Source organism: Leptopilina heterotoma, unplaced genomic scaffold (genome assembly GCF_015476425.1).
Source record: "Leptopilina heterotoma isolate Lh14 unplaced genomic scaffold, ASM1547642v1 Lhet_114, whole genome shotgun sequence".
Lineage (NCBI taxonomy): Eukaryota > Metazoa > Arthropoda > Insecta > Hymenoptera > Figitidae > Leptopilina > Leptopilina heterotoma.
In genome coordinates, this window is record NW_025110833.1 from 1,248,958 (window position 1) to 1,268,591 (window position 19,634).

The following is a 19,634-nucleotide window of genomic DNA, read 5'->3' on the forward strand; positions in this document are numbered from 1 at the left end:
TTTTTGACGCTATTCCTGTCAGTATTGGTATAAACACTGTCACTTAGCGTGTGACGAAAAAAATTTGTGTATCCAAAACAAGTACAATTAAATAATATAAAAAATAAATACAAACTAATTGAATAATGTAAAATAGGTAAATAAGTGAAATAATTTAAAATAAACAATTGAACACTAAAAAATAAATTTTTTAAAGTGTTAACTAAAATATACTTTTCTTATTAATAAAATCCTCAATTTGGAATCAATTTCATAAAATCTTTTCCTCTTGTTTCAGGTGCTAAAAACGGATTCAATTTAGAAGACCGGAAATTAGTTTTGCTAAGGAGTGAAATAGGTAAGAAACTAATTAAATTCTTAAAATTTGATGTCAATTTTTTGAACGATGTTCGAAATTTAATTTTCAACAAAGTCTAATTAAAAAAAAGAATAAACGAAACAATAACCGTTATAGAATCACAGTGAGAGACATTGTCATCGAAAATCACTACACCATAGATAATAATTGACGATAATCATCATTTATAGAATTTCATGTAAAAAAAGATTAAGATATACGTTTTCTTAAAAATACCTGTCAATTAACATGTTCAACTTTTGGTAACACACAGGTGCTCACTTGTCGTTTTTCTGACAGAATGACATGTTATTTTTCATATATATATATATATATATATATATATATATATATATATATATATATATATATATATATATATATATATATATATATATACGCCCACATATACAAAAAGGACACACTTTTCAAATGGGATTTATTTTTAGAATATTTCTCTCGCTTTGAATTTCAGGTTTAAATTTTCCTCCTTCTCCTACTCTTTCCCTTTAACTATTCTTTCTTTCGCCCCAAAAGAGTCGGTATAGTATAGTGTCTTTTCTCTCTTATAATGTATACACAATTTTTCAAATGCTACAATGTTTCCCTTCGATCGGTGAAAAATTCTTTTTCCTTTGCCTTGTTAGTTGGGTAAATATACTATTCCCCTCTCTCTCTTCCCTCCGTCATGCCGCACTTTCTTCCCATCTGGAATAATAATCGAGGAAAAGTGCGGCATGTTACGTTAGGTGTAGAAGGACTGTCAAAATTTTCACTCACAAGTGACATTGGAACAATTAGAGAACAATGGGTCCCAATGATCGGACCCGATCCTAAACAAATAGGCTTAAGGTTGATCCGCATATAACGGAACTTGTATACCCACTATTCTGACATTCAAATCTCGACGTTTTGATTCCCTTTAGGGTCATGCGGTTGAGAGAGAGTGAAAGAGAAAAGGTAAGAAAAAAAATAAAAAGAATAAATAAATAAATTTAAAAAAATTAAAAACAATAAAAGATAAAGAGAGAATGAAGAAACGAGAATAAGAGAGGGAAATTAAAAAGAGAAAATAAGACAGAAGATTACAGAATGAAACACAGAATGACAGAATGAAAGAGAGAATGAGTGAGAAGATAACAGAATGAAACAGAGAATGACAGAAGGACAGAATGTAAGAGAGAATGAGTGAGAAGATAACAAAATGAAACAAAGAATGACAGAAGGACAGAATGAAAGAGAGAATGAGTGAGAAGATAACAGAATGAAACAGAGAATGACAGAAGGACAGAATGAAAGAGAGAATGAGTAAGAAGATAACAGAATGAAAGGGAGAGAATGACAAAATGAAAGAGCGATTAGAAGAGAGAACATGAAAAAAGAGCATGACAAAATAAAAATGTTAGAGAAAATGAAAAAGAGTGAATTACAGAATATGAGAAAGAATGAAAGAGAAAGAGTAACGGAATGAAAGCGAATAAGAGAGAGAAGATGAAAAAGAGAGAATGACAGAATGGAAATTAAAATAAAATAAAAGAGTAAATGACAGAATAGGAGAAAGAATAAGGAGAGAGAAAGAGAGAGAGAGAATAACAGAAAGAAAGCGAATAAGAGAGAGAAGATGAAAAAGAGAGAATGACAAAATGAAAATGTAAAACAAAATATAAGAGAAAATGAAAAAGAGTGCATGACAGAATAGGAGAAAGAGAGAGAGAGAGAGAGAGAGAGAGAGAGAGAGAGAGAGAGAATAACAGAAAGAGAGCGAATCAGAGAAAGAAGATGAACAAGAGAGAATGACAGTAGGGAAAACAGTGAATGACAGAATGAAGAAAAAAGAATAACAGAATGAAAAAGCGAATGAGAAAGAAGAGAGAATGAGAGAGATTAGAAGAGCGAGGAACAGATAGGAGAGGGGATAAGGTAACGAGTGTCGAGTAGCAACTCTCCTGCGAGAATTAAACCCACTTTCTGTTGGTGCGCAAGGTTCTGACCGGAATGAGACACCGTTGACCCTTTCACCCCTTCACCGAGCATAGGACCGGTCATCGCTAACACCAGAGCTATCTCTTTAGGGTTTATGGCAGACCATCAGTTGGCTTATGTCACCCCGAGATTACTACTGTGTTTGGCGAGAGGAAATTAACTGCACACTTCTACTATTTCATCCCTCTCTCTCTCTTACTCTCGTAAACTTGAAACGACCTTATTTAGGTTTCTTCTCTCTCTCTCTCCCTTATAAAATTCAAAAATTCCTGCAATTCAAATAAAAGAAAAAAGGGCTTAACGAAAAACGTATTTTTCCCTCGATTTTTTCTATAGAAGAAAGGACACAAATATTTACCGAGACGTCCTGACGCGAGTGGGAAGGAGAATACGATCGAAACTACCACTTGAAGTACTATTTTTTCCATATTTAGGTCGGATTTCAGGGGGGCCTTTATTGAGCCATGATAGGGCCAGGTCGAGTTCCTGACTAGTTTTTTTACCCTTAGGGACATTTTTGTACATATATATTTTTTTTGAAATTAAACAAGTATTACAACCCGATAAAGGCGATTTTGGCCTGTTTACAATTGCGTCAAGATAGGACCCCAACAGCGCCAGGTCAGGCCCTAATCAGGCCATTTTCCTATTCCAAAGTGGAACCAATTTCACGTATTTCCGAAATTTTTTAAAAATAGTACTAAGACTTTATTTCTACCAGACTACATTGTGGCATTTCTTAAGCCATTATACAGCCAGGTCGGGCCCAAATCGGGCCGAGTGTTTCATCGCCGCAATTGGAACCAATTTCGGGAATTTTTTTTCAAAATAGACACAAGGCCCTATTTTGATCCGACTACAAATTGACATTTTTCTATTGGAAAATAAGTATTCGGCTCTATGTTGGCCACAATAGAGCCAAGTCGGGCTCAAACAGGGCAGAGTGTTTTATTTCCAATTGAGATAATTTTCGAATACTTCTATACATATAAGGACAAGAGAGCAATAATTGGATCTTTTTCCAAATTCCGTTTCAGATTTTTTACAATTTAAATCTCCTGTATGCAATACTTAAACACGCTCGTCTGGATTTTTATAAGTGAAAGAATCCCGTCGTCAAAGAATTCTTCGACTCGGATGAAATTCGCTCATTCTTCTCCCTCTCTCTCTCTCTCCTTTTTCTCTCTTTCTCCTATAAAGAAGATAGTTTTCTCTCTCTCTCTCTCTCTCTTTCTTGGGAGAAACTTAGTCGATGAAGTTGAGAGAGAAAAGAGAGCGAGAGAGAAAAGAAGACAGAAGGAGAGAAATAGAGAGAGAAAGAAAAGAGAGCGAGAGAAAAAGAAAGAAGAGAGAGCGAGAGAGAAAGAGAGTGAGAGAAAGAGAGAGAAGGGAGAAAGAGAGTGAGAGAGAGAGTTCCTCACTCTTATTAGAGGAGTCTGCACAGAGTCTTGTGTTCCTCCCCTCTGTTTTTAACCTCTCATTCTTTTTTTTCTTCTTACACTCGTCCGCTCCACCTTCTTCGCCACCTCTCTCCTCTTTGAGTTCCTCCCCCCTCCCCCCTTGACGCTTGTTTCCTCACACCCATTTCTCACTCCACGTGCACCATGCGTGTAATACCGCCACGGCCGCTCTTCGCTTTTGCCTCTTTAACGGTGGCGCACGACTCGTACCAATAGAGGAGTGGGGGAGGTAAAGAGTACACCTTTCCCCCCTCCTGCCTATCCTGTAGTGTCTTAGTTCTTACCTCCTTTCCTCATGACGTGCACGAAAGAGGAAGTGGCAATGGAGCGTGCCAAGCAAGAGGTAAAATGTATATAAAGTCTCGTGTATATAGTAAAAAGACCACGCGACGACCTTCACGCTTTTGTGAATTCAATGGTTGGTTATATGGGAAATTTCGTTTTTTTTTTTAATTTAATATTTATCGTGGTTTTTGTGAGGAAATAAAAATTTCTTTCATTTTAATGTACCTTTTGGAAAAAAATTTATAAATAGTGTTTTTCCAATTTTTTTTTCTTCAAAATAATCAAATGTCATAAAATCCAATTATCCAATTAGGTCCAAAATTTCTACTCAACACATCACATTTCTAAACCAAACGAATGATGTAATTCTTTAAAACTCTTTATTCTCTCCCCTATCGTTATGACTAATTTCTCTTTATTCCAAAGTCAACAAATTTTTATATTAATTTCCCTCGAAATAGAAAAATTGTTTAAAACAGATGATGATATTTTTCTATTTTCAAAAAAGAAATGTATGTTTGCTTAAGAATAAAAATATGATCTGGGATAAGATTTCTCTCACTGGGAGAGAGACCCAGAGAGAGAGAGAAAAGAAGGCGTCTTGAGGAAAAATGCTTTCAGTTAAAAACCGTAAAGCTTAAAGGCTCTTAAAGAAATACTCTGATTGTTTGAATAGTTCTTAAGTATACTTAAATTTTCAAGTGGATGCGCTCACCTCGTGAATACACACAAAAAATGTAAATGTAAAAAAAATTTTCAATTTTAATCATGACTCATTATACAAATAAAACTGAAAGTGAGAAGTCAAAATCTTTGAAAAAAAAATGTAAACATGAAGAAAGAAAAATTTTTTCTATTTGAAAAATGATCTCTTAACTTTTTCTGTTCGTGTTTTTTTCACCTGGAGAAGTGATCGTTTAGTGATACATCTTACACCTGATTGATTGTACACCTTTTTCAACTATTTTTTTTTCTTTCTAACTGTGTGTGAAGAGATAATGTCAATTTGTAAACGTCTGGAAGTCACTAATCTGACAGGCGTTCGTTGGACACATATAGTTTAAAATGTACATATTGTATCTTTATTCTCAAATCTTGATTTTAACTTCTCGATATTATTATTATTCTTAAAATATTCTTGAGGGGTTGAGGTAGGTAGACATTTGGTAAATGGATAGGAGACAATGTGCATGAAGACTAACTTGTGTCGAGCAACGAAGCGTGTAAATGCAGACGTGTGCAATACTCTCTCTGTCTCTCTCTCCTTGTGCATAATATAATGCTAGGCCATCCATTTGTCTTGTAAGTGGGCTAAACTAACGCAATAAAAACAGTAAAGCGGCGAATGTGCGCTATTCGTCAAAGAATTAAGGAATCGTACAACACGTGCTGCAAATTATCATGCGCTGTCGCAAAACACGGAGAACTATTCATTTTACAGACGAAATAGTTTTTTTTTCTATTTTTCATACTGTTTCTCTATTCTTTTTTGTTATAAATTATTGCGAGTAGTGAAAAGTTGAATTTAGAGTCAGAAAAACAAATTATTTCTCCTTTGATAGAAAGGAAGCTGGCAAGAAGCTTGTCACAAGCTTACTGCAACATTGCAGTTGAATTCGGAATTAATAATGTATTTTAATTAAAATACTTTTTTAATTCCGAATTCAACTGCAATGTTGGATAGCGAGAAGGCTTGAAAGAAGCTTGCCGCAAGCTTACTGCAACATTGCAGTTGAATTAAGAATTTAAAGAAATTTTAAGACCCCTAAATATCAAGGAAACTAGCAAGAAGGTTACGGGAAACTAATCTTGCAACATTGCAGTTGAATTTATAAGTTAAAAAATACTTTAACAAACCTAGATAGCACGGATGTTTGCAAGAAGCTTGCGGCAAGTTTAGTTTGCAACATTGCGCTGCAAGCTTGGCAAAATTACAAGGTAAATCTGCCACAAGCTTGCGGAAATCTTGTTCTAAGCCTATTGCAAGCTTTTTTACTATCTTTCCGTTAAAAAAATTACAATTAGAACCTGAAAAGTGTAATTTTAAATATGAGACGAAATCGAAAATGCAAAAAACTTATTCTCTGAATTTAATAATTTAAAAAATTATTCGCCTTCCAAAAAAAAATATTATAAATCCCTATAAAGGAATTTTGCAAGAAAAAAAAATATCGTTGAAAGGATGTTCCCTTTGTCACGTGACGTCAGGGCGTCTGCAACATTCAAAAGGCGTGGAACTACGCGGCCTATAGAAGACCGCAGCTGTCGTTGGAAATTTAAATATAGACCGTCGCCAAAGTTTTATGATTAAAGGATTAATTAACCAGGGTGGGCCGTTCTCTCTGTAGCGAATATATATATATATATAGGAGGAGAAGGGGAACTTCAAGTATTTCAAATTAAGCACAGGGCAATGCCCAGGGAAATTTCGCGATATTCAACCCCGGGAATATAGCATATCATAATAAGAGAATTTGGATTTTTGTTTCTGAATTGTATTCTTTAATTTGTGCTTGAGATGAAAATTTTGTAACTGAAAGAATTCTTTTACCCTCTTCTTTTATATCAAACGGTACTTTGCATCTTTATTTTGCATTTTTTACTCTCGTGCTCTCTCTCTCTCTTACTTTCACTCTCTTTATTTCTCTGTCTCTCTTTTATGTCTCCCTCACCCACTCTTCATATTTCTTTTTCTCACTCTCTTTCTTTTTCTCTTCTTCTGTTTCTTTCTCTCCCTCCTGTTCGACCGTGATTTTTCCGCAAGGGTAGAATTTCCGCAGAGGTTTTTAAATATGAAAGCTCACACCAATTCGCAGGAATGAGATCAAGAAATGAGGGGGGAGAGGATCGTCGTTTAAAATTCAACGCTAAATTTTCGAATGGAATATGAAATTAAAGTGAGAGTATTTCTTAAACGGATTTTAGGTTTTAAGCCAAGTAATTGCGGCTCAACTTATACTCGCGTCTTATTGTTATTTCACTTTCTCAAAATTCCCTGAAATATTCGCCCTTTTTTTCAGGGGATTCGGTCTACATAATAAGACGAAATATTCCCCCATAATTTTTTTGCGACGTTCGGTATACGTACTAATCTAATACTGAGTTTTCCTTCTGATGAAAGGAAAAAAATGTAGGTAAAAAAGTGTTATAAAATTATATTTATCCATTTTTAATGTAGCTACAGCAACAAAAAGAAACATTTTTCTTTTCGAAAAAATGTTAGTTTTCCGAAAAATCATAATTGAGAAATAATTGAAATTTGACTCCTGATATTGATTCGATAGAAGGTCGTTGAGTGTGAACGCAATTACAAGTTTAATCGTCTATAGTGGTATCGAATAACACGTATTAAAGACGGAGAGAGAGAGAAGCGAAAGCAAGTACTAACGAGGAGGAGACGCTTGCAAAATAGCACCGTTTCTTGTGAACGCGTTCATCTTCGGTCAACGATCGCAATCTCCAGCTAACGAGCTTACCTACGGGTGCGAAAATCTCCCCCGGGGCAATCGACGAAATTTCTTCCTCAGTCTGCCTTTTGTTCCGCTCTCCTCTCCAGTGTGTATATTAATACGCATTTTCTATTTGACTTAATTTGAAAATTTTATACTCACATTTACAGCCTTGGCATTATTCCATGTTTCGTTCATATCCAGTGTTGTCAAATTATAGATTTCCGGGAGCAACTTCCTCTTTGCTGACAGTTCCCCATGGTGTCTGTAACAGTACTGCGTTGATGTGTGGCAAGTCCAGAGTATTTAACTGAATTGAATGATGGAGTGGGGGTAGGCGTCATTCCCCACTCTCCAGATGACAGTAGCGCGCAGGCGTTATGCTCCAGTGGAGGGGACTAGGCCCCGCCTTTCTAGTCAGAACGTTCCCCCACTCTGGAGGCGAGAGTTGCGCACAAGGGTAATGCGCAAGTGGAGGGAGCGAAACTCCGCCTTTCTAGTCTGAGCCACTCCCCACTTTTGATCGAGAATTGCGCACAAGAGTAATGCGCAAGTGGAGGGGACTAGTCTCCGCCTCTAAACGTAGAATAATTCCGAAATTTTTTTCTCCTGCATCTACCTGTTTGTAAATGTCTCTCTTTTTCCTGGATAAAAAGAAAACGCAGAGGTAAAAGAAACGAGGAAGATATTCCCTGTGTAAAGTGAAGCGGAAGAGTAAAAGAGGCTGGACGGGAAAAAGTCTCTCATGTGAGAGAGCGCGAACGAGATTGCACTCTGGCCCGGGGAACCCTTCTGGGTTTATACGCCACCGCCAATTGTCGCAACGACCGTCATCCACTCGTTTTCCATTGTTGCCACTCTTTATCTCTCTTTTTCTCTTTAGGTCTCTTCAATTTCTGTTTCTCTCTAGCTCTCTTCAATTTCTCTCTTCGATTCAATTCCTAATTCTCTGTTTCTTGCAAGTGACGCATTTTCATTGACAGATGTATGCATATAGACACGTGAAACGTATAGATAAAAATATTCAATCGCCCGTTAGTCAAATCGGTGAATTTTTTTTTCTTCTTTTAGCGACAAAGTTATTCACTTGGAAACAGTGCTTTTTTACGAATCTCATTCCACTGTTAGGAAAACGTACGTTTTCTTTATTGGAGTCCTCTCAGTCAGTGATCGACTTCATCAGGATCACTTTCAGTTCACTAAATTCCGAGTAAAATTGTCTTCACTCGAGCGAACTTTTTCTCAAGTGTTTTTTCAAATCCTGTTAGTTCTCTATTTTTGGTCTTGAAATTCCCATTCTGTTTATTGCTTTTCATTAAACTTTAGTTTCTTTTCCCTAATATTTTATATTATTTCTAGGAAAAATAGTATATTAAGCAACAAGAGGAGAAACGCAGCCATTTCTTTACGGTGATTTTTGTGACACGAGTGGAGGTCGAGGGCGCCTACGGCGCCCTCGACCTCCACTCGTGTCACAAAAATCATCGTAAAGAAATTGGCTGCCTTTATTCTCGTGTTACTTACGATATTTTTTATTCCTAATGCACAAAAGCGGCGATTTCAGATAGCAGACGACAGGGAGTAAAAGTCATTCACTTGTTCGATTTGTATGAAAATGGCGGCCGATTTCTCCCTTGGGCAAGAAAAATGCATGTGAACAGCTAATTTTCTTGCCCTTGGGAGAACACGGCCGCCAATTTCATACGGTCGAAGAAATGAATGACTTTCCTCCCTGTCGGCTGCTATCAGAAAGCGCCGTTTTTGTGCATGTGGGATAAAAAAAATTTTATTCTGTTATTTCTAGAGAAAAAAAAATTATTTTTGAAGCGATAAAATTTATTTTATTATTTTCAATGCAAAAAAAGAATTTTATTTTATTATTTTTGCAAAAAATGGAATATTTCTATATTTTGTTTCACTACAAAAATAATTCAACCTTCCCTGATGAAATTCTTGTTTGTAATTGAAAAGTATCCGCGAGAATAGATTATGATTGTTTTAAAAAGGGATGAAAAATTTTTGCTTCTTTCACTTGAGAAAAGTTAAGGAAAAGAGGAGCTTCCGTCTTAAGTGAAAATTACTGACGATCAGAAAAGGAAGAACCGCAGGCAAAAGGGAGGGGGAAAGAGTGTGCGAGAGAGAGAGAGAGAGTTGAGAGTATCACGAGGAGAGGGGAAGAAATTCACCGGAGGCAAGTGCCAAGCTGATCGCGACTTAATCTCGCCCCGAAGGAATCCTTACTTGAGCTTCCTAGACCCTGTAGTCGCTTCCGTAATGCGTTTCCTCGAGCATCATGAAAGCCGAGGAGTAACGAAAGGATAGGATTATCCCCTGGGTGAATAGAGAGAGTGAGAGTGGGGAAAATAACGAAGGACGAGTTTCTTAAAACGTCAAGATCGAAACTCTATTCTTTCAAGTGGATGGCGAATTTTAAAAAAAATTCCACTTTTTTAATGGGATAGATTTTGTTTAAAAAAAGAAAATAATCTTATTTTATAAACAAATAAATTAATTTTCTCTAATCCCTGCTTTGAAAGGATTACTTTTCTTGTTTGAAAAGCGTGGCGAAAGTAGAACTTTTCTTAACTCCTCTGAACAGAGTGGCGAAAGTGGAACTTTTCTCAACTCCTCTAAACAGAGTGGCAAAAATAAATTTAGCGTGGTGAAAGTAAACATTGTCCTGACAAAAGTAAATGTAGAATATTAAATTACAAATCATAAGAAATTATTTACGTATACGATTAATAAAATAAAGACCAAAGTAAAAGTTTTTCTAAAGGGTTAGAAATTCAATTAGAGAGGGACTTTTATATTTATCGATTGCACTTTCGGTTTTTGACACCTTCTGTTGCTTACTTAGTAACACAAGGCTGCACTTTTCTCCGCAACACGAATCCCTTTCTTTTAATCTCAAATTGCATTTTGGGTAAACAGAATGAAAAACCCTCGGTTTTCACGTGTCAGGAAACGAGATTTACCGAATGTTTCACATTTAACGGATTTCTGTTTACTCAAGATAAAAGTTGTTTGCTTTAACAAGATATGCCCTATTCTATATACATACATACATACATTTATATATATATATATATAAGAAAATAAAGTTATGCGCATATAATTGCCTTTATATCTCCCCAAAAAAAAGACAGGAACAGGAGAAAGAAAATTTAATTTTACTTTGTTTAATTTTGGAAATTTTATCGGTTTTCATTTTCTTTATAGAATTAAAAATAAAAACTGAAAAGTTTGAAAAATACAAAAATTGAACATTTGCTATTGAAAACCCGCATTCAAATTTCTAAAGAAAATTTTCTTTCAAAATCCGTCCGAATTTTTAAAAGGAGGGAGGAGGTTTAAAGAGGAACATAGTTTTCAGAAAACTTTTCAAGTGAGACAAACCTCTTCAAATTTTTTTAAAAAATCCCCTTCCTAATAAAAAATACAAACTTTATTTTCCATTTATCCTTCTGAAGGATAAAATTCTGAACAAAATTATTTATGAGATGTAGAGTGAAATTAATGATTTCAATGCAAGGGGTGAGAGAGGGACTCACCGTAGAATATGGAGAGGAAACGAAGGAAGGGTAAAATTTTCCAGAAATTCACGAAGGCCCATAGTGTGTAATTTCAATATTTTCTATTCTCCGTCGCCTTCAGTCTGTGTATATATACGTATACATATATATATGGCGCAGTTCTCGCGCGAATTCTTGGTCAGAAATTTCGACTGGATAATTGTCAAAGGAGCCAGCGCCATGTTTTCACTATTTATACTACATTGCTGGCTGAAAATGCAATCGTTCTGGCGTGGCGCCACGCGATGCAATTACGCGAGGAATTTCAAGCACGTGAAATAGGGGATGAGAGGGGGTGGGTGGTTTGATACCAACCCCATCCGTACCTTTTACATGGAACGATCCTTTCGTTCCATCTGAATCTCCTTTTCTCTTTTTCTCTCTCTCTGTTTCTCTCTATATCCTTTCTCTTCATGATACATCCCAAAAACCATCTTCCTCGAAAACGAGAACCCCTTCGTTATTATTAGCTACTCGCAATCAGTCAGGTAACTCGATTACCTTCGTGTTAGCCAATCAGAGGGAGGCTCGAGTTATGGAGTTTGGAAAGTCTATACATACGAAGCCAAAGAGTTAGAACTTAGAGGAGTTGATTTAATTCTACTCGAGGTCTGGTGAGCGCGGTAAAACTTGGAAGAATGTGAAGAGGAGAAAAAGAGAAGGAAAGGTCGTTCGATAAAGTTGTTAGTTACTCAAATAAAAAATTGCCAACTTCAAGAATATTTTGTTTTTCAGCAAAAATACAGTCATCTTTTGATAATTGAAAATTTGAATAATTGATTTTGGGTCCTTTGAAAAATTTCGATGTACTTATTAAGATACGATAAATAAAACTCTCGATACAGTCATTCCTCGATAATTAAACTTTCGATAAATTTAAATTGAGTTTTCTTTGCGCCATCTTCAGGGACGCTATGGAACTATATATATTTTGGGTCCCTTGGAAAAATTTAGATGTACTTATAAGTATTATTACAATTATTAAATAAAATTCTCGATACAGTCGTCTCTAGATAATTAAACTTTCGATAAATTTAAATTGATACTTCTTTGCGCCATCTACAGGGACGCCATGGAACTATATAGCGATTTTTTACATTTATGACTACTTCCACGCCATCGGATACAAAAAGAAAACTAAAAATATAAACAAATTGACAGAACAAGATACGCATGCCCATTTCGTCAACTTGTCGAAATCAATATCAAATCCTAAAACCAGTATATTCAGTTCACTGAAGTGGCGAACATGCGAGGATATTACTCTTTTTCTATATCTTGCTCACGATCGAGTTTATTTGAAAAAAATAATTTATTGCATTTTTTTATTTTACTCCAAACGACTATAGAGTCAATCAACGTAATCTTAATAGTAGAGTTAGGAAAACGAGATGGGAATAACATTTATCTAAACATTGGACCAAATTACCTTTTGAATTTTTTTTTTCTTAAAGAATCCAGTGGCTTGGTAATGGATATCTGTGGCAATTGTAATAAACAAGGATTTGAATGTGCGTTATAATATTGAAGTGGAAGAAAAAAAAATGAGGCTATAATAATGTAATGTCTATAAGTCTTCAACCTACACGATTCCTCGCTTAACGGAAATATCAGGTTTGTTGTGACTCTAAACTAACCGCAATCATGTCAAGAACTCAAGGCACCTACGATCGAATTATATACGCTTTTTGGCCCAGTGTCTATATAATACGGCAGCATAACTTTTGTCGTCATAGTGGCTGACGGGATTTGCAATCTTAGCCGGGATGAGAGCTTTCGGTGTGGCGAGTGAATGAGAGACAGAGGGAAAGAGTGAAAGAAAGACAGAAAAAAAGAGAGAGAGAGAGAGAGACAGAAACACAGAGAGAAAAAGAGAGAGAAAGCTTAAGAGAAAGAGAGAGGAAAGCAGAAAGCTTATGCCAGCATATCAGAGATAGCAAAAGCTCCTTGACCCAAAATGTAGTCTAGTGACTTTAATAAAGTTCTTGAAAATGTCGACTACAGCTAACTACTACATCTCGAGGGTATTTATTAAAATCTAAAATGAGAACATTGAGACGATGAGTGTTGTTTGTCACATAATTGAATTTAAATTCAATTCATCTGATTTTCCCACGATTATACTTGAATTAAATTCTTGAATTATTATTGATGATTTTTCCCCTACATAGGAAACGATAAATTTTATTCTTTAACACAATAAATTTTTTAATATAGTTTTCTTTGTTCCTATTTCTAGAAAGTTAGACCATAAGTTCCAAGGCGTCCCTGCAGGTGGCGCTAGGTCTCAAAAACTGAAAACCGCTTTAAAGTTCCATGGCGTCCCTGCAGGTGGCGCCAAGAAGGTCAGACTCCCAAAATTTAATATTTAGACAAAAATTTCGTTAGTTTAGTCCTGAGTTCTAACTCATAACAATCGATTGCATAAAACTCTGAAATCGTACTTGAAAAAAAGTATAGATTACCAGAAATCTCCCTCCTCACCATGGCTACTAAAATCAATAGAGTCAAAAAGTCAGGTGTCTAGAATTGTTGAGTCAACTTACATATTATTTCCCTTCTCTCATTCAGCTCACTTCACCTTTCCCCTTATTCGTTTCCTCCTAACCCCTAAAATTATCAGTGACACCCAATCTTCGGAAACGACCTCTTGAATTTCCAGCTGTACTGCCTTATTAATGGCACACTTTCGATATCGGATTACAAATTCGACAGGGATCACTCAACGGTGCAATGTGGGTTGGCCAGAGGCGTAAAGCGGGCAGCTAATTAATAACTCCGGATAACAAGTAGCAGATGGGGCGCTACGAGCAGAGCATTTGCGGTGATCGCGGTAGCAAGAGACCGAGAGAGAGAGAAAAGGAGAGAAGAATACCGGAATAGAAACGTATACAGAAAGGGAAAGAGAGAGAGAGAGAAAAATCTACCCTGGACCAGTGTGCGGTTACCAGTACCGCACGCCCACTCACTATAACCATTATTGCGCACGTGTGGTCCCAATGGTCGCGTGCATGCTATTAAAGAAAAAAAAAATTTCCCCATTCTCTCCCTGAAAATTCCACACTATTAAGTAAATTTCGTGAAAAAAATAATCTCGACTCTTTAAAGAACAAATATTTTGTCTCCTTTATAAAAGCTTCAATTTGACTCTCGTTTCGAAAGCTTCGAGACGGAAAATGCCATTCTACAATGAATGAGAGACAAGAAGAGTTATTCAACCGAAAGAAAAATTCAAGCCTTCTTTCACTGATTTCAAATAAAAATTTGAGATCTATTACTTAAGACAAAGATATTTCTCATTTTTATTACTCCATTAAATTCATATTCAACTCAGAGCAATAAAAAACTTTTTCTATTTAATAATTTTTGTCCCTTATTTATCTTTTCTTATTATTATCTCTAAGAAATATTTTTAACCACAGGAAATTAAATCGCAAGATTCAAAAAAACTTAAAAATCAAAAATTAATTGCAATTTTTGTCCTTGGGATTAAGTCAACCGTCCGGGTCTCGATATCGAAGAGAATTCCTTGTTGCGCTCGAAAAGCGTGCGCTCTTAGGGTTTCGATTTATTTTCATTTATTTTGTTTTCTTCGTCTTTTTTTCTACTTCTTCTTCTTCTTCTTCTTGTGGTGAGCTGTAAGGCCAAGAAAGGGTTTTCGATAAGAAACGAGTTTCAGAGGCGCGGTGTCCTTCTACTACTCGATTTTTTACCCTTTGAAGCTCTTGATGGCACCTCAATGTATCGCGCACAAAGAATTCCGAGATCATTTCAAAAAGAGTTTCAAGGAAAATAACATAATGTTCCCGGTTTTTTTCTTTTTGCCAATTTAATCTTAATTCAATGTTACGAATATATGTTACCAACAAAAAAACAAACAAAAACTATGTTAAGATTTATGTAAAATTTTAAGAAAAATAAAAAGTGTATTCTTAATTTTAAATTTAAAGTAAAGTTATTTCTCTTATCCTTTATCTTTTCTTATCGTTTCTTATTCTCTCTTATTTATTTTATTGAAATAATTAAATTTTGTTGATCTTTCTTAAAATGAATTTTCTTATTTATGCTTATTTTACTTTATTTATTTTTATATTCTACTTTACTCTTGACAATTATTTTCTTCTTAAACCAAAACGTTTAGAAAAATCGTTTTTCAAATAATAATAATAATAATAATAATAATAAGTTGTTCATTTCATGATCATTAAGCTTCCTCAATATAATATATACCAATTGTTTAATTTTTTATTTTAGAATAATTATTTTAAAGTGTTATGATAAAATGTCAAAAAATACAAAATTTCAATTTTTTGTGAAAAATTAAAATATTTATTAATTCTATAAATTTTGATAAAATATATACTTTATATACATGAATCGATTCGTTTTTATGTCAGGAATGCAATTTTGACAACAATTAATAAAAATTTTAATATAGAAGAAAGTTATTTCAAAAAATCCAAAAATTAATTTTTTCAAAAATTAAAAAATTGTTGAAAAAAAATTTTTTTTTAGATATTTTTGAAAATCCTTCTGTCTGATTTTTGGTATTCATGACCGTAATACACCTACAAAATTTTATCAAAATCCATCAAGACGTGTAAGAGAAAATTTGTCCACAAGAATCGGTGACACACACACACACACACACACACACACACACACACACATACATACATACATACATACATACATACATACATACATACATACATACATACATACATACATACACACACACATACACACATACATCCGGACATTTGTTCCTCTCGACGAATTATATATACTACACTTGAAAATTTGTAAAAATAATTGACTCAAAAAAATTCGGAAATCGACATCACTATAAGGCTTCACTGTTAGAAATTTTTGTTGGAATTTTCAGAAAAAAGCAACTGAAGTTTTCTGCAGTTACGTTTTACGTAAAATTTTGAAACATTTCATAATTTTCAGAACCATGTGACTGCATAAATCTTTAATCACAAGTCACTGAAAATTTTGTTACAGTTTCGTAATTTTACGAAACACGTAACTGCATAAAACTTCAGTTGCTTATTTTGGAAATTTTGTTACAGTTTCGTAAATTTCTGGAACACGTAACTGCAGAAAACTTCAGTTGCTTATTTTGGAAATTATGTTACAATTTCGTAAATTTCTGGAACACGCAATACAATAATACTTCCGTTACATACCTTATTGAAAAATATGTTACAGATTCGAAAAATGCAATTAATTCTTGGAAATTTTATTAAAATTCTTCAAAAGAATTCAATTTTAATCAATTTTGATTAAGCTCCTTATAATAATTAAATTTTATGAAAATTTAATAAATTATATTTATTTTTGTATTTATAATTGAGTTCTCGTAGAATTTTTTTATAAAAATTTATTTCAAAATGAATTTAAGTTAAAATTTTTGATAATAATTGAATATTAAAAGCATTACAGCATAAATTTTTAAAAATAATTAAATTTTTGTATCACGTTACAGCTTAAACTTGCTGTTGCTCCTTTCCGAAATTTTTTTTTAGTTTCATAATATTTCATAACATGTCATAGCTTGAATTTTTTTATTTTTACTAAAAATTTTGCTACCGCTTTTTCCAGTTTTGATTATTAAACAATAATATGTAACTCAAATGTTACATATTGCTTAATAATCAGAACTGAACAAAACTGAAACAATAAATTTTAATGACACTCATCAGTGATAGCGAACATAATTTACATTAAAATACAAAGTACAATTTAATATGTATAACTTCATTATTTCTAAGTTTGTCTCACAATTTTTTCTATCCCACTAGATTTTCAGTAAAAAATTATTTAAACTTAAAAATATTTAATAATAATGTTATTGTTTAAAAATTATTTATTTATGGTTTATAAATAAATTTAATCAAAAAACAACTGGTAAATAATATAAATAATATTTATTTCTTACTTTTTATGCACAAAATTATTTATTCAATCAAATAATATTAATCATTCATTTATTAATAAAGTATCAAAAGTATCATAACTTTGATTGCTCTGAATATCAATAAGCTCATCATAGTTACGGTACTGGTTCCTATCATGGACATTCCATTTTGCAGGAAGATTTTTCTTCAAAAATATCTAGTACGTGTAATGGAGCATGAATAAAAATAGATTTTGTACATACTTTTTATATGTGGAAATATGCTTCAACTTTTTAATCCCAAGAATGATCACTTATGAAACTTTAAAAATAATTTATAACACTTTTTTACTTATTTAAATAACTTTATACAATGAAACATTTTCTACGCACAACCACTTTTTCGAAGGGCATTTTCAGTTATGTATTTCCTGCAACAGACCCAAGCGGCGCGAAAGTAATTGTGCGCATCTTAATTCAGCTGTGGTAACTGAAAATTTTGTTACAGTTTCGTAATTTTCAGTTACTCTTTATACTTTTTGAAACTATTCCCAAATTTTCAGTTACATTTCATTAAATTTCCTTAACTAGTTACTGATTTTAGTTTGGCTGAAGTTAAAATTCCGTTACTCATAAGGATTTTTACTAAAAATTTTGAATTTTGAGTAACATTTAGAAATCATAAGAAACGTGTAGTAAATTTCAAGCAAATGTAACATATAAATGCTTTCAGTACCATCATTTGGAAAATTTTGTTACATTTGTGTCTGAATTTTATCGGAATATTCAGAACATTTTTAACAGTGTTCCTTTATGAGGAAGCAATAATAATAATAATAATAATAAATAAACAAATAAAGAATAAATAATAATTCTTTATAAGGAAGTAATTGTTTCACCAAGCGTCCCTGAAGATAGCGCTCAAGGTTCCGAGGCGTCCCTGCAGAGGGCCAATTTTCCCGAAACGTAAACTTCCACGGCGTCCCTGAAGATGGCGCAAAGAAGCCAAAATTTTTATATCGTCCCCACAGAGGGCCAGAAAGAGAGGGGAAAAAACAAACTCCCCAAATGAAAACTAATTCATTAGACCGTCATTTCACTCTTTTTCTTTCCTGGCGTGTCCGTTACAGTATTTAATTAAATTCTTTTCGTATTTCCAGGCTACTTTTTTTGGAAAGGGGAAAAAATAACATTTGCAAAAAAGATCGAACAACGTTTACAATATAAATACAAACGCAAAGCGCGTCGATTTAAAATATTGCGTGAGCGTTCGAAAGAGAACGACAAAGGCTTTCCTACATCTACACTGCGGGGGGTGTCCTATCAGACATCCTGAAGCTGTCTATCTAGACGAGATTGTACTTTACAACCATGCAAAGAGAGAGAGAGAGAGAGAAAGAGAGAGTAAACTCTGTTCTCTGTATCGAAAACCCTTTCCATTTCCGGCTCGCGACGCGATTTTCCGCTTTACGATTAAAAAGAGCACGACCGCGATCAAAGAGATTTGCGATTAAAGTCACCCTATTCCACTTGAACACGACATGTGTCATGATTAAATGATGAACCCTTGAAAAATATGTCTATAAAGGACATAATCTTGAAAATAATGTTTTCAATGCTGATAGTAATAAAAAAAGAAATAATAATAATAGTAATAATATTAACCATAGTAGTAATCATTCAATAATAGTAAAAATTATTAATATTACTTTCATTAGACTTCTCACTGAAATATGTGTGCAGATAAAATTAAAATTAATAGTGGAAAAAATTTTTTCCTAAGGGGATTCGAACCTAACGACGTTTGCGAAAACTTGTTGCTACTTAAACCGTGCAGCCACAATCACATTAGACATTTTTTTTATTTAATTCAAAAAAAAGATAATTCAAATATAAAAAAGATAAATTTTCTTTTAAGAAACATGAAAAAAAGAAGAGTAGATAAGATATCAAATTAAACAAACAAAAACTCACCGAAAATGTAGCAATGTTGATAATAACAGAAGAGGAATATAGACACAGTAGTGGTTTCGAGTTCCCGTAAGTCACAAATCTGCCCACATTCTGAAATTTTAATAACAAAACAATTAGAATATTTAATTTTCTTAATAAACATTTTTTTATTCTTAATTATTATTACTTAATTCTTAATTATTCTAAATCATTGTCGCTTATTCCATTCTCGCTTCTCGCAATGTCGTCTGCTGGGTTCGCCGCATGAGCGCCATCTCCCGCTCGATATGCAAGAAGCGGGAATATTTAATTTCAATACTACAACACGTAAAATATCAACCAAGAAACGCATCTTGAATAAATATCAAAAAAGAAAAGAAACACGATTACTTTATCATTACAGACTAAAAATTATTAATGCACGTTTTCAATATAGAAGATAAAATTTTTACTCACTACTAAATATCATATCGTAAATAAAAGAAATATTTCGAAACTGACTTCAAGTATTTTTATGTTTCAGGTATGAGTCATAAAATTTCGTTTCTAAATGCTTCCGTAACGTAAGTAACTATAATTACATTTACAAATAATGTGAAACAGATAAAATGATTATTACAACTAATAAATGTCAATATAAATGGTGCTAGAAACAAGTTCTCGTCATTAAAAAAAATACTTTTTCCT

General features: G+C 33.6%; 1 protein-coding gene and 1 long non-coding RNA gene across 3 annotated transcripts in view; one reads left to right on the plus strand and one right to left on the minus strand.

Annotated features, from left to right (window-relative positions):
- LOC122508343 (discoidin domain-containing receptor 2-like) overlaps nucleotides 1-19,634 on the plus strand; it is a 128,575-nt gene that overhangs the window by 60,914 nt on the left and 48,027 nt on the right. The window contains exon 2 of the mRNA XM_043621630.1: nucleotides 278-337. The gene's annotated coding sequence lies outside the window, so the exon portion shown is untranslated. The remainder of the gene's footprint in view (nucleotides 1-277; nucleotides 338-19,634) is intronic.
- The window catches only part of LOC122508372, a 46,811-nt gene that overhangs the window by 7,287 nt on the left and 19,890 nt on the right, over nucleotides 1-19,634 (minus strand). The window contains exons 1-2 of one of the 2 annotated variants that reach the window (XR_006302227.1): nucleotides 19,135-19,292; nucleotides 18,969-19,058 (exon numbers count right to left, since the gene is read on the minus strand). This is a non-coding gene — a long non-coding RNA (uncharacterized LOC122508372). Of the gene's footprint in view, nucleotides 1-18,968; nucleotides 19,059-19,134; nucleotides 19,293-19,634 lie in introns of those variants that run through there. The other variant, XR_006302226.1, reaches the window with a different exon arrangement.